Consider the following 13179-nt stretch of genomic DNA (forward strand, 5'->3'; position numbering starts at 1 on the left):
GACAAACTTTAAAGCTGGTGGACATTACAGTCCAGTCGTTTTCAGCATAACATAAAGAACAACTGTCTACCACAGTGGAGCAGATGGCCCTGTGAGAGAGTGATCCAACTGTCCACGATGATTTGCTTGCCAAGTCCTGAACGATTGTCAGAGTACCTTTTGTGACATTTACTCCTGTGATTCATTATTGGACCAAGAGCTCTCTAAAATCCTTTCCAACTTTCAGAGCCTTTGCTTCTGTGTTCATCCAAAAAACTAATTAATGAATTTTGTGGCAATTGATTCCATTGACTGTGTTTATGTGACATGATATAATCAAAAATATATTCATTTAAGTGTACCAAAGAGATTCTATTGTGTTCTCCAGAGAACAGTGGTCTTCCTAGAGCACGGGAGGGCTGTATGCTTAGTGGGGATTCCTTGACCCTTCTAGGATTGCTTTTGTTAAGCAGTACTTTATTTATTTAAATATAGTCAGTTTACAATGCATCAATTTCTGGTGTACAGCATAATGTTTCAGCCATCCATATACATACATATATCCCTTTTCATATTCTTTTTCATTGTAGGTTACTACAAGATATTGAATATAGTTTCCTGTGCTATACAGAAGAAACCTGTTGTATATCTTTTGCATATATAGTAATTAGTGTCTGCAAATTTCAGACTCCCAATTTATCCCGTCCCACCTCCTTCCCCCCAACTTGTAACCATAAGTTTGTTTTCTATGTCAAGCAGCACTTTACTATTACACACTTGGCCACTGACAATCATTTGACATTAGCAATAAAAATCCAGTTGAAGATAGTATATACTGTATTACATTATATAGTATTATTTTCTCCACATGAGAAATATCTTTCATATTTAAAATCAAGGGAAGCCTTTCCTTTTCTGAGGAACTAGAGAATTTCCTTTTTCCAGTAACCGAGCTTTATCGTTTAGTATGCCCATCGCCCTGCCTGCCAGGAAGCTCAACACAGATTTGAAACAGTCATGGCAACTCTGACACATCTCAGAGATGTCATGTTTACTTTATCTCTTTTTCCCTTGGTTTGACTTTTTCTTTTATGATGTTTTAAACTGTTAAATTTTTTTAAATAGTCATACTTAAAAAAAAGGTCATACTTTTAAAATAGTCACTGCAGATACCCTGAGTTGATTTTGCTAAAAAGGCTTTCACGCTGTTCTTTCTTTAGCCAGGCTTGCTATTTTACACACATGCAAGTGTACTATTTTCTTCTGTTCAATATGTGCAGAAAATGAGTTTAATAAAACACAGTAAATTATCTGTACCTATGAAGGTTTTGATAATCAAATAAATCTTGATTTTGTTCTTCTTGCAGATGTTGCCATATTTACCTAAAGATCAGGATAATTTGTTGTTTCTTGGTCATCGAAGGGTTACAGAACTTGTGAAATGTATTGCTTCATACCGTCCTGAAGTGTTTTAGTGAAGGCCAAGAGGTTTTGGACAGTGAAGAATTTGGGACTCTTTTGATGCCTATGACAAATGTTAATTTGAAGTTCAAAGATTCATCATCTCTGCCAGATTTTCTCGCCATTTATTCATTCAAATTTTATTCCACTGCTCCTACCCACATTCCTGATAAAAGCACTTAACCCCTTCATAAAGAAGCCGCCTTTTGTCTTTTTAAACTCCCTTGGCGTCAACTTCTAGATATTTGGCTTTCAATTCCATGAGCGTTCTTCTGCTTTTTCAGAAAACTTTGGAAAGCAGGCTCCTTCCTCTTCAGGTCCAGACCTGCCACGAATCTAATGTGTGAAGTTTTTCTATTTCATTTTGAATAGAGATTCTATATACCCTCTGCCGTAAGCAACTAAAATTTTCTGAAAAGAAGTTATCATTTAAAAAAAATTTGAAATATAGTTGATGTAAAATGTGTTAGTTTCAAATATACCACGTTGTGATTTTACATTTGCATTCATTATGAAATGAACATCATGATAATTCTAGTAACCATCTGTTCCCATACAAAGTTACTACAATACTATTGATCATATTTCTTATGCTGTATATTATATCCCTGTGGGTTATTTATTTTATAACTAGAGGTTTGTACCTTTTAATCCCCTTTACCTATTTCACCCAACATTCCACCACCCCTCTGCTCTGGCAGCCATCTGTTCTCTGTCTCTATGAGTCTGTTTTCATTTTCTTATGTTTGTTTGTTTTGTTTTTATGATTCCACATATAAATAAGCTCATATAGTATTTGTCTTTCCCTACCTAATTTATTTCACATAGCAAAATGCCATCCATGTTGTCAGAAATGGCAAGATTTCATTTTTAATGGCTGAATGATATTCCATTGTCTATGTACATATGCTGCATTTTTTTCCCATTCATCTATTGATGGACACTTAGGTTGCTTCCATATTTGGCTATTTTTTTTAAATGTTGCAATGAACTTTGGGAGTGTGTACATCTCTTGGAATTATGGGGATTTTTTCCAGAAAATAATAACCAGAAGTAAAATTGCTGGATTGTGTAGTAATTCCATTTTTAATTTTTTGAGAAAACTCCATAATGTTTTCCATAGTGATGTATCAATTCACAATCCCACCAATAGTGCACAAGGTTCCCTTTTCACCATATCCTCACCAGTGCTTGTTGTTTGTTGTTGTTTTGATGATAGTCATTCTGATAAGTGTGAGGAGTATCTCATTGTGGTTTTGATTTGCCTTTCCCTGATAATTAGAGATGTTAAGCATCTTTTCATGTATCTATTGGCCATCTGCGTATTCTCTTTGGAACACTGTCTATTCAGGTCCTCTGCCCGTTTATCCATCAGGTTGTTTGTTACTTTGATGTTGAGTTGTATGAGTTCTTTATATATTTTGAATGTTACACATTACACTTGCAAATATCTTCTCCCATTCAGTAGGCTGCCCTTTTGTTTTATGGATGGTTTCTTTTGCTTTGAAAAAGTTTTTAGTTTGATGTTGTCCCATGTGTTTATTTTTGCTTTTGTTTTCCTTGCCTGAAGTGACAAATAAAAAAATATATATATTGCTAAGTCCAATGTCAAAGAACATATTGCTTATTTTTTTAGGAGTTTTATGGCTTCAAATCTTTCATTTAAGTCTTTAATCCATTTTGAGTTTATTTTTGTATATGGTGTTAAAAGTAGTCCAGTTTTTTTCATCTGTATGTAGCTGTCCAGTTTTTCCAACATGTATTGAAGAGACTGTCTTTTTCCCATTTTATATTCTTGCCTCCTTTGCCATAGATTAATTGACCATAGAAGTGTGTGTTCGCTTCTGAGCTCTCTATTCTGTTCCATTGATCTATTTGTTTCTTTTTGTGGCAGTACCATATGTTTTGATTATTGCAGCTTTGCAGTATAGTTTAGAATCAGGGAGTGTGATACTTCCAGCTTTGTTCTTCTTTCTTAAGATTGCTTTGGCTATTGGAGGTCCTTTGTGTTTCCACAAAAATTTTAGAGTTATTTGTTCTAGTTCTGTAAAAATGCCATTGGGATTGCATTGAATATATAGATTGCCTTGGGTAGTATAGTGATTTTAATAATATTAATTCTTCCAATCCATGAACACAATGTATTTCCCCTATTTGTTTGTATCCTTTTTAGTTTCTTTCATCAATGTCTGATAGTTTTCAAAGTACAAATGTTTTTCCTCCTTGGTTAGATTTATTCCTAGATATTTTATTCTTCTTGATGCAACTGTAAATGAGATTGTTTTCTTAATTTCTCTTTCCAATAGTTCATTATTAGTGTATAGAAATGCCATTTTAAGGTACTGCTGAATTCACTTTGCTAGTATTATTTTGAGAAATTTTGCATCTATGATTAATCAGTGATATTGGCTTGTAATTTTACTTTGTTTTGCAGTATCTTTGTCTTATTTTGGTATCAGGGTGATGCTGGCTTCATAGAATGAGTTTGGAAGCATTCCTTCTGCTTTAATTTTTTTGGCAATAGTTTGAAAGGGATTGGTATGAATTCTTCTTTAAATGTTTGGTAAATTCAACTGTGGTGGGGCCAACTACTGTGGGTTTGCTGGTAGGTTGGGTTAGCCCTCAGCTTGGTTGGCTGTGAATTCTGTCTCTTGCAGTGGCTGTGGTCCTGCTGGTGGGCAGAGCCCGGTCTCTAGGCTGCTGGGCATGTGGCCCATGGTGCAAGACTGCTGTGGGCCCACTGGTGGGCAGGGCAAGCTCCAGCATTAACAGGATAGAGAGAGGATTCCAGAATGGTCCTTGCCAATGCAGGTGTCATCAAGGTAGATCATGCTCCTAAAAATGGCTGCTGTCAGAGTCTCTGTCCTCAGCAGGGATCCCATTTGCCTCCTGCGTCTCTGGCAGGCTCTCCAAGATCAGCAAGTGGGTCTGATCCAGGCTACTTTGAAATTACTGCCTCGGCACCGTGACTCGGAGTGTGAGAAACTTCCTGCTCCCCTTAAAAGTTGAGTCTCTGTTCCTACAAAGCCAGACGTTCTGCCAGGTGCAGCATCTCTGGGCTGGGGAGCCTGACGTGGGGCTTGAAGCCCCTGCTCCTTGGGGAGGACCTCTGCAGCTGTGATCATCTTGCATTTAGTTTTGCCGACCCAGGGTGTTGGTCCTTCCTATATTGCATCTCTGCCCCTCCTACCTGTCTTGTCGTGGTTCCTTCTTTATACCTTTACTTGTGGAAAACCTTTTCTGCTAGTCTTCAGGTCATCTCATAGATTGTGGCTCTGTAAGTAGTTGTAATTTTGGTGTGCCCATGGAAGGAGCTGAATTCAGGGTCTTCCTACTCTGCCATCTTGGCCACACCCTGGAAACAGGTTATCTTATAAATAATCAAATAGACAAATTAATAAATAAGTCAACTTGATCCTCATGTGTTCAGTTATACAGCGATTGACATATGATTGGATTTTTAATTTTGAGGCTAAATATACAATTCGTGCCTACATGTTACTTGATTTAAATTGTTCTAACTAGGTAATGGCATTATTGTTTTTTTAATATCAAAGTTACTTAGTTGGGCAATAAATTCAGTTTTTCTATTAGTGAATCTATTTAAGAATAAAATACCTTATTTCCTAGGTAATTTCCAATTTTTTGCCCTGTCCCCATGAAACTTTTTACCTTTATAATGTAGTATTGTTTTAAAATTTACATGACACATTTTAAGAAGTATCAGTGCAAAGTTTACAAAAGATTTTTGACACCACTTAAAAATTATATCATTTTAAAGTATGACAGTAACAAGTATAACTGAAAAATGACTGTAACTTCATATATTCTTGCTTGCTTCCTGATGAAACTTGCTAATTAGTTCTGTAAATAATATTTTTAATTGTACCCACTGCTGCCATGTTCCTTCAGATGTGAAGGCATTCTGCCTTTTATATCTTATAAAGATTTCATAAAAAGAATTCAGATGACTCTAATGGTGGTTCATAAACCACACTTAGACAAAGTTAATTTTCCTCCATCAAATTTAGGGGTGGTGAAGATAGTTTTAATTCTCTCAGTGATATTTAAAAACCAAAGGCAGCAAGATTGCATAATTAGTTCTGAGTTTATATTGATAATATTTTCAGTTGTAAAGTTTTGAAATTATTGTTCTAAACTAAAGATAATTTTTCTTTGGAATTAATATACAGGGAGACACTTTGGAAATAGGTAAGTCGTGCTGTTTCTAATAAAACTTTTACCCACCAGTTTTAGTGTCCATTGATGATTTTCTACCTCCAGGATTGACTTTCTTTCTTTATTAGTTGATGTTCTACTATAAAAAAGCTCTGTCCCTTCTTATTTATTTATTTAGATATAGAGCAGTAGATACTTATTTTATTAAATAGGTTATTATCCATTACTATCATCATTTAATTTGATGCTCAAATTTTCCTAGATTTGGCTAATGGAAATCCCCGTGGTCCTAGGGGTGTCGTTTTTATGTACCCTATTTTTTTTTTGAGCAAGCCTTTACTTCCTTGTGAAATAATATGTTCCAAGCTCATCCTATACTTTCCCCACCCCAGCCCTGAAATCAGCCATTTCTCCAAGCAGCTTTATTTCCTTTTAATAGAGAATGATACCAAGATCTCAGTGCTCAGTGTGCTGGCATGCCATTATTGCCGGGCCCTTTCAAAGAAGGAGAGATAGATAAATACATAGATCAAACTGTGAGTTCACATTTTGCAATATGATACCTCCAATTCCAGTCCAACACCACAAGCTATATTACAGTCTAGCACTGAGATGTCCAATCGATACAAATTTGAGCCACATATGTAGTTATAAACTTTTTAGTTGCCATGTTTAAAGAAAGTAAAAAAGAATTGAAATCTGTTTTAATAATACATTTAACACAATATATCCTAATTTTTATCATTTTAACATTTAGTCTATATAAAAGTTGTTAGTGAAATATTTCATTTTTTTTTGTAGTAAGTGTTCCTAAACTAGTGTGTATTTGATGCTTACAGCACATCCTCGATTTGATCTAGCCATATTTCAAGGGTTCAAAAATCTATACAAGGCTAATAGCTATATTCACAGCTTGATTCTAGTCTTCTTACTTCCTGTGCTTGTTATCCCAGTCCTCAACAACAAGAAACCTGGCTCCCGTTATTTTCAAAAGCCTAGAATTTTGCTCAAGCCTAGAATACACAGGAGATACCCTCAGAATGGCTAATTTACACTACTGAGAAAAAAAATGCAAACCTATTAAAGTGTGTTTTCATTTTTTAGATTGATCAAAAACATGCAGTGAAAGCCCCAAATTTTAAGTGTGCGATTCAGTGAGTTTTAATCAGTGCTTACACGTGTGTAACCCACTCTCTACCATTTTCATCACCTGAGAAATTCCCTTGTGCTCCTTCCTGGTCAGTCCTCTGCCGCTTCCAGAGGCAACCACTTCTCTGATCTTTCTCATCATGGAATATATTTCCCTCTTCTAGAAATTACCTAAATGTAATCACAGCATTTTCTTTCCGTGTGTGTGGCTTGTCTTAGCATAATGTCTGTGAGATTCAACCATGTTGTTGCATGTATCAATAGGTTATTCCTTTTCATCACTGGAAAGCATTGCATTGTGTAAATTTACATCCTTTGTTTATCCATTTCACTTTTTAACTTTTTTGTTGGGGGGAGGTAATCAGGCTTATTTATTTGTTTCTTAATGGAAGTTGTGGCAATTGAACCCAGGACCTCGTGTATGCTATCCATTTCATTTTTAATAGACGTTTGAGTTGGTTCCAGTTTTAGGTAATAGGAATAAAGCTGCTAAGAACATCTTTATTTTAGTGTCTGTGAAGACATACACTTTCCTTCATCTTGGGTAAATACCCAGCAGTGGAATTACCAGGATATAAACCTAGTATGTAAGGAAGATGTGGTCAGCCAGGATCCCTCACAGAGGACCGCTGCCCAGTGATTCAGCAATATTATCCCGCATGCGCAGTACCCCCTGTATTATGTAATGAGGACTTGCGCTGCGCAAGCGCAGTGGTTACCGCACGTAGTTCACGTAGTTCACGTAGTTCACGTAGTTCACGTAGTTCACGTAGTTGGCTAGATGCCGGCTCCGTTTGCCTTGCTGTAGAAGGCGGAGGGGACTTGCCGCTGTCACCGCCATTGCAGCCCGGGTCCTCCGCTCGGCAGTGAAGTCTTGTAAGAGATACCTGCAGCTCCCGGAGTGTTCTTCCATCTGCCCGAATCCATGAACTTGCGTGGCCTTGAGCCTCTCGAGTGCTTGCAATACAGGGTAGATGTAATAATTTTATTACATCTTTTATGTAGTTCAATAGCGTTAGCATTTAAGTGTTATTAACTATTCTATATTGAAATCATTGACAGTATTTTTATCTACAATTTGGCTTTAAAAGTTAATTAATGGCATTTACATTATTCTGACAGTTTTTCATGCTGGGGCAAGTAATGACATTCTCTTTCCAAGTCCATTGTCGTCTCTCCCTTCCCTCCTTTTGCATCCTCCCTCTCCCCTCTCTCCCCTTTGGACTGGACGTCTCCACTCATCCTTCAGGCTGCTCACCGTAAGATGCTGCTCCTCTTAGAAGCTCCCGGTGACCTTCCTAGTTTGAATGAGACGACCTCTAAAAGCTCCGTTATTCCCTCCTGTGTCACCCAGCATTGTGAACATTGGCATGTGTGTCCATCTTCTCTTTTCCATTATGAGCGCCTTGAGAACAAGAATTATTTCCCATTTTTCTTTCATACCTATTGCCTAAGCGTGTTTGTCACAGTAGGCCCTCAGCAAATGTTGGTTGAACAAGTAATGAGAAGTTAGGGGATTATTCAAGATCTGTAGTGAGTTAAAGGTAGAACAAGAACTTGTACTGAATTTTGTTTTTAAATTCATTAACTTTCTGGATCATGCATTTTGTTTCAGCTGAAACAAAAGTAAAAGAGATTTTTTTTTCCACACTTGGTTTAGATAAAGAGAGAAACTAGTAAATCTCTAGAGGCCAGATGTGAGTATCCCAGAGACAAATAGTTGGCACCATCAGTAGTAATATTGGATTCTTGTGCGGGTGGACAGTAGAACCTGTGGGTCCAGGACCTCAGGAAAGTTTATGGAGCCAAGGCAGGTAAAGGGTGAGAGTGGGACCCATGGGGCTGGGGATCTCTGGGAGCACTGGGCCCCTTGGGGCTGTTCTTCCTAATGAAAAAGAGCACTGGCTTCCGTCGCAGCAACAGATACCAGCACAATTTTACCTGCAATCTACATTTTAGGTCACTTGGCCAGATTTTTCAGTAGCCATGGTGACAGGTTGATCTACTATTTCCAGGGCTGGATTATACTCCAAGGGAAAGAGCTGCAAGATACACAGCAGAATTTACAGACATACACGTGAGGACAATACTATCATTGTCAGTCACTGTCGTGCAAAACAAACTTTATGATTGTTTTCTTCCCCAGCCATTTTTCCAAGGGATATCTCTGTCTTCATTTTAAAAGCTAGGACCATATCGTTTTCAGAATTCTTCAGTTTCTGTTGAGATTGAAATGGAATTCTAGCTGTTAAGAGTTGCAGAATGGGACCAAACAAACAAAATGAAACAAAACAAAAAACCCAAATGCTAAAACATGACATCACATCTGATCAGTTCACACTCTCTCATCTAACTTTTATTTGTCATATTGTTTTTAGACTGCAGAAGGATTGATTAAGGCACATTGGTGAGACCATTACGAATAGTAAACCCAGTATTCCTGGGATCAACCCAGGGTGTATTTGTTTTTCCTTAAAACAGCAGCAGCACACAGAGTGTGGACAGATGGCAAGGTTTTTTTTTAAAATTCAGTCTCTCTGCCGTGTTATAAATAACCACGTGCCAATAATAAATAACCACAAGTTTTGATTATAGGACTGGTTTTTGTCCTTCCTAAGAGTTAAAAACCTCAATCTTAGCCTTCCATTTGTTTTCTTTTTCCATCTGCCTTTGCCCTTCCCGTTTTCTGATTCAGCCGAGTTTCCTAAGCCATGTTGATTATAAAATGGAATCTGATTTTTATCTCTAGGGCATACTTTGTGATTATAAAATGTTTAAATACATTATATCCAAAGACTTTTAACATAATGTAATCAATCCTCTTTCAATTAGTGATACCAGATAGAGTCACAGAATTACTCCAAAAAAGCAAATTATATTGGTCACCTTCAGCAGCATCACAGATTAATTTGCTGATTAAAAAAAACCAGTTACCACAGACGTATTGATGGAAAAACCTGACCTCTTTGGAGTAGTTTTCAACAGATTTTGCAGACATGAACTATGCTACTTTAAACCCTATAAATATAGTTAGTGATGTGTTTATATTAATAAATACACAATATTAAAATTAGATATTAATTTTACAGATAACTAACAATCCTGTGCTTTCTGAGTACAGATACAAAATTCAGCTCAGAAGTCACCTTTTCATTTCTAAATATAGACACAACTTGACTTAGTTAATCAGGGCTGGTCGATTTTTCCTTCTTTCAGGCCAGCTTAGAAGGGGAGTTATGAGTTAGGAAACACAGAAGGGGCCAGCCTAAAGCAGACCCCAGCTTTGCCTGTGATCAGATTGCCATCCTCACGTTTTAATTGCTGTTGAAATGTTTCCCTTGATTGTTGGTGACTTGCTCCAAATGCCATAAAGAGGATATATTTTATAGGGCCTGGCTTCCATGAAGATCAGTCATGATTTTCCTCAAATTCTGAGGAGTTTTTGTTTGTGCATCATTATAAAAGATGTCTGTCTGAAGACTTTATATGGAGGGGATAGATGTAGACATGAGATCCTGGTCTGAGCTGTTTAGCCACTTGTATGGATGTATTAACAAACACTATCACATGCTCTTCACTTGAGATTAACTGAAAAATTTTCCTGGTATATTCTCTTTCAATAAAGAAGTGATTACATTTGTATTTTTATATAAATGTTTTCTGTACAGATCTTCTAGTATGTATCTCTGAAAAATAACAATAGAGAAACTCAGTTAAAATGAAATGAAAAACTGATTCTTTGAAAAGATAATAAACTTGATAAAACTTTGTCCAGACTGAAGAGGGAAAAAGGGAGAGAAAACACTAATGACCAATATCACAAATGAAAAGGGAACCTCACTACAGATGGAACAAATTAAGTTATATTTCTTACACATTCAGTGAGTCTCTCCTTAACTTTGGGTTTCATCGGCCCCAGCATTTAAAGGATATTAAGAATATATCATGAACAGTGTATGAAACTGACAAATTCCTAAAGGGATGCAAACCACCGAAGTTCACTCAAGAAGAAACAGAGTACATGAATAGCCCTGTATCTATAAAAGTAATGAAGTCTGTGTTTATTTCGCTGGGTCCATCCTAGGTTTATTTGACTCCAAAGCTGCTGTGCTGTGAGGTGGTCAAAGCTGTTTAACAAAAACTCTCCTGCTATTCTGCTTATTCTCCTTAAAATGTTTCTGTGAGCCCGTCTGACCAGTTTTCTATCCCTCTTGACTCTGAGAATAAAGTGTTCCTAGTCACTGATTGCCAGATATATTTGGTTTTGCTCATGCAAGCAGGATAAGTTAATTCTCACATAGGAATAGGATGAATCATAGAACCTCACAGAGGAGCTAAACTTTAATTTGGGTATTAAAGTATAAGGATTAGTATATATGGAGGAAAAGATTTCCCAGGTGGCATTCTTGATGGATTTCCAGAATGGCCTTCATTCTTTGGAAGGTTTCCTGAAATGGAAACTACAGCCTAGAATGCTTCATTTCTATACCTGGAATGCAGTTGGAAGCCAAGATTAAGTAGGGACTCATTAAGTGACAAGAAACACAATTATTGGGGGAAAGGTTTATTTTCCTCTAAGGATACAAACAAGCATTTGGCCAGAGCAGAGTTTTTAAGGAAGATTTTTTTTAGAGTTATCAGGGGATTGAAGAACAGTTTCTGTCAGGGATAAATGACTAACTTGAACTAAAACAAAAGGGAAAATAAGTATTTTATAAGTAATATAAAAGCACAAATAGTGGGATTATCTTGGATAAGAACTAGAATTAGGTTTATTTAAAATTTTTATAAATGAGTGAAAACTTCACATTTACAGATGGTACAATATTTTTCTAGGTGGTAAGATGCCAGATACACTGGGAAAATCTGAAGCAGGATCTCAGAGGCTGAGTTAATGGACAGGAAAGTGGTAAGTGAGTTGCTTTCTGACAAACATAGATCGTCATGTATTTATGTAAAAATAATTCAAACTGTATTTATAAAATTATGAGTTTCAGCATTCAGTCACATTTCTGAAAGGGAATCTAGGACTTACTGTAAACTATTCATATTCTCCTGGTTTTAAAAGGAAAATTAAATAGAAGAGGAGAGAAAAAAAGTATTTGTGTGTGTGCTTGTGAAAATAATGTCATTGGAAATGTTCCTTGAGTTCTAACCAATGTCACCAGGCATCATAAATTGCCTAGAAATGGCGTAGTGTTACATTATACTCAAAATTCCGTTAAGTTACAGAAATAAGGAGTCATCATTTCAAGAAATCCAGCAGAATATCTTTGAGTAGATGGAAGTAATGAGGCACAGGTTGTAATTTGTAGTTACATCTGTGAGTATAGAGTCACAGATTTGCTTCTTCTTGATTCCAGTCAGCATGAAATAATTATGTGTTCCAGATTGGAGTGCATTCAAAGTTCTGTTTTTAAAAAGTTCATGCAGATTTCCCACTTTGCTTTAAGAAAAATCTGCTCCTAATGTCATGCTCCCTTCCGGCATTTCATAAATGGGCACCCTAGAGATCAGAATAGCTAATAAGTAAAACAGCTTAAGAATAGCTTCTCACAAATCAAATGGAACAAATGAGAGATCCCCCTAGCAGTAACCAAATGTATGCTTCCCCGAGTCATATCTACACATTGAAGTGTTGAGAGTATCCTATCGACAAATTTAAGTTTGAGTCTCTCTGTGGGCTCTAGTGATGCAGGTTAAGAAATGAAAATGGCTTTACCCGTTCAAGAAGACTCAAGTAGAGTATTAAACAAACAAAGGATATTTAAACCACATTTTCCTCGTGGACTATAATAGCCATAATTTTTCCTTGGGTTAGGTCTCATACACTTCAGTGCAACATTTAAGTGGTGTAATGATCCCTTTTACATTTTTCAGTTTTTTTTTCAACAGCCTGTACATTTATGAATTAATTTAAAAAATGCTTGAAAATCGTCATGGCTGCTTCTTCAGATACGTCCAGGCATAGGTCAGGCAGTGAAAATAGTGAATGTTCGTGGGGTAAGGTAGGGCACAAGGAGATTGAATCATGAAAGCAATTACAGGTGATGAAAGTCTTCCATTTTCCTCCTCAGAATTCTAAGGGGGTCATTATTCAGTTGCCCTACCCTTTACTCCAGATCCCTTCACCCTCACGTACTGAAGAAGTCTGTGTGCCTCATAGTCCAGGAAAGTTCTTGAGGAAAGAGTCTGAGTGGTTTTGGTCTTGTAGGAAACAAAGGCTGAATTTATTAAGTAAAAGAGTACAGAAGTTCCATAGGTCCACACTAAATGCTTAATGGCTTACATCAGGTTGTCTCTAAAGAATCAGAGATTTGACCTTCATACACACTTAGATAAAAATCTGAGTGTCCTTGCCCTGGGCAGAGAGGTGATCTTCAGGATGAAGTAAGTGGTTCATTTTTTTGA

The 13179-nt window shown here is 36.7% G+C and overlaps 1 protein-coding gene across 4 annotated transcripts in view; it reads left to right on the forward strand.

The window, feature by feature from the left end:
- The window catches only part of LMNTD1 (lamin tail domain containing 1), a 344922-nt gene that overhangs the window by 22809 nt on the left and 308934 nt on the right, over window positions 1–13179 (forward strand). For 3 of the 4 annotated variants that reach the window (XM_072954582.1, XM_072954578.1, XM_072954581.1), the window contains exons 1-2: window positions 7594–7738; window positions 11605–11677. The gene's annotated coding sequence lies outside the window, so the exon portion shown is untranslated. Of the gene's footprint in view, window positions 1–7593; window positions 7739–11604; window positions 11678–13179 lie in introns of those variants that run through there. The other variant, XM_072954580.1, reaches the window with a different exon arrangement.

The sequence above is a fragment of the Vicugna pacos genome, chromosome 34 (assembly GCF_048564905.1).
Source record: "Vicugna pacos chromosome 34, VicPac4, whole genome shotgun sequence".
NCBI classification, from domain to species: domain Eukaryota; kingdom Metazoa; phylum Chordata; class Mammalia; order Artiodactyla; family Camelidae; genus Vicugna; species Vicugna pacos.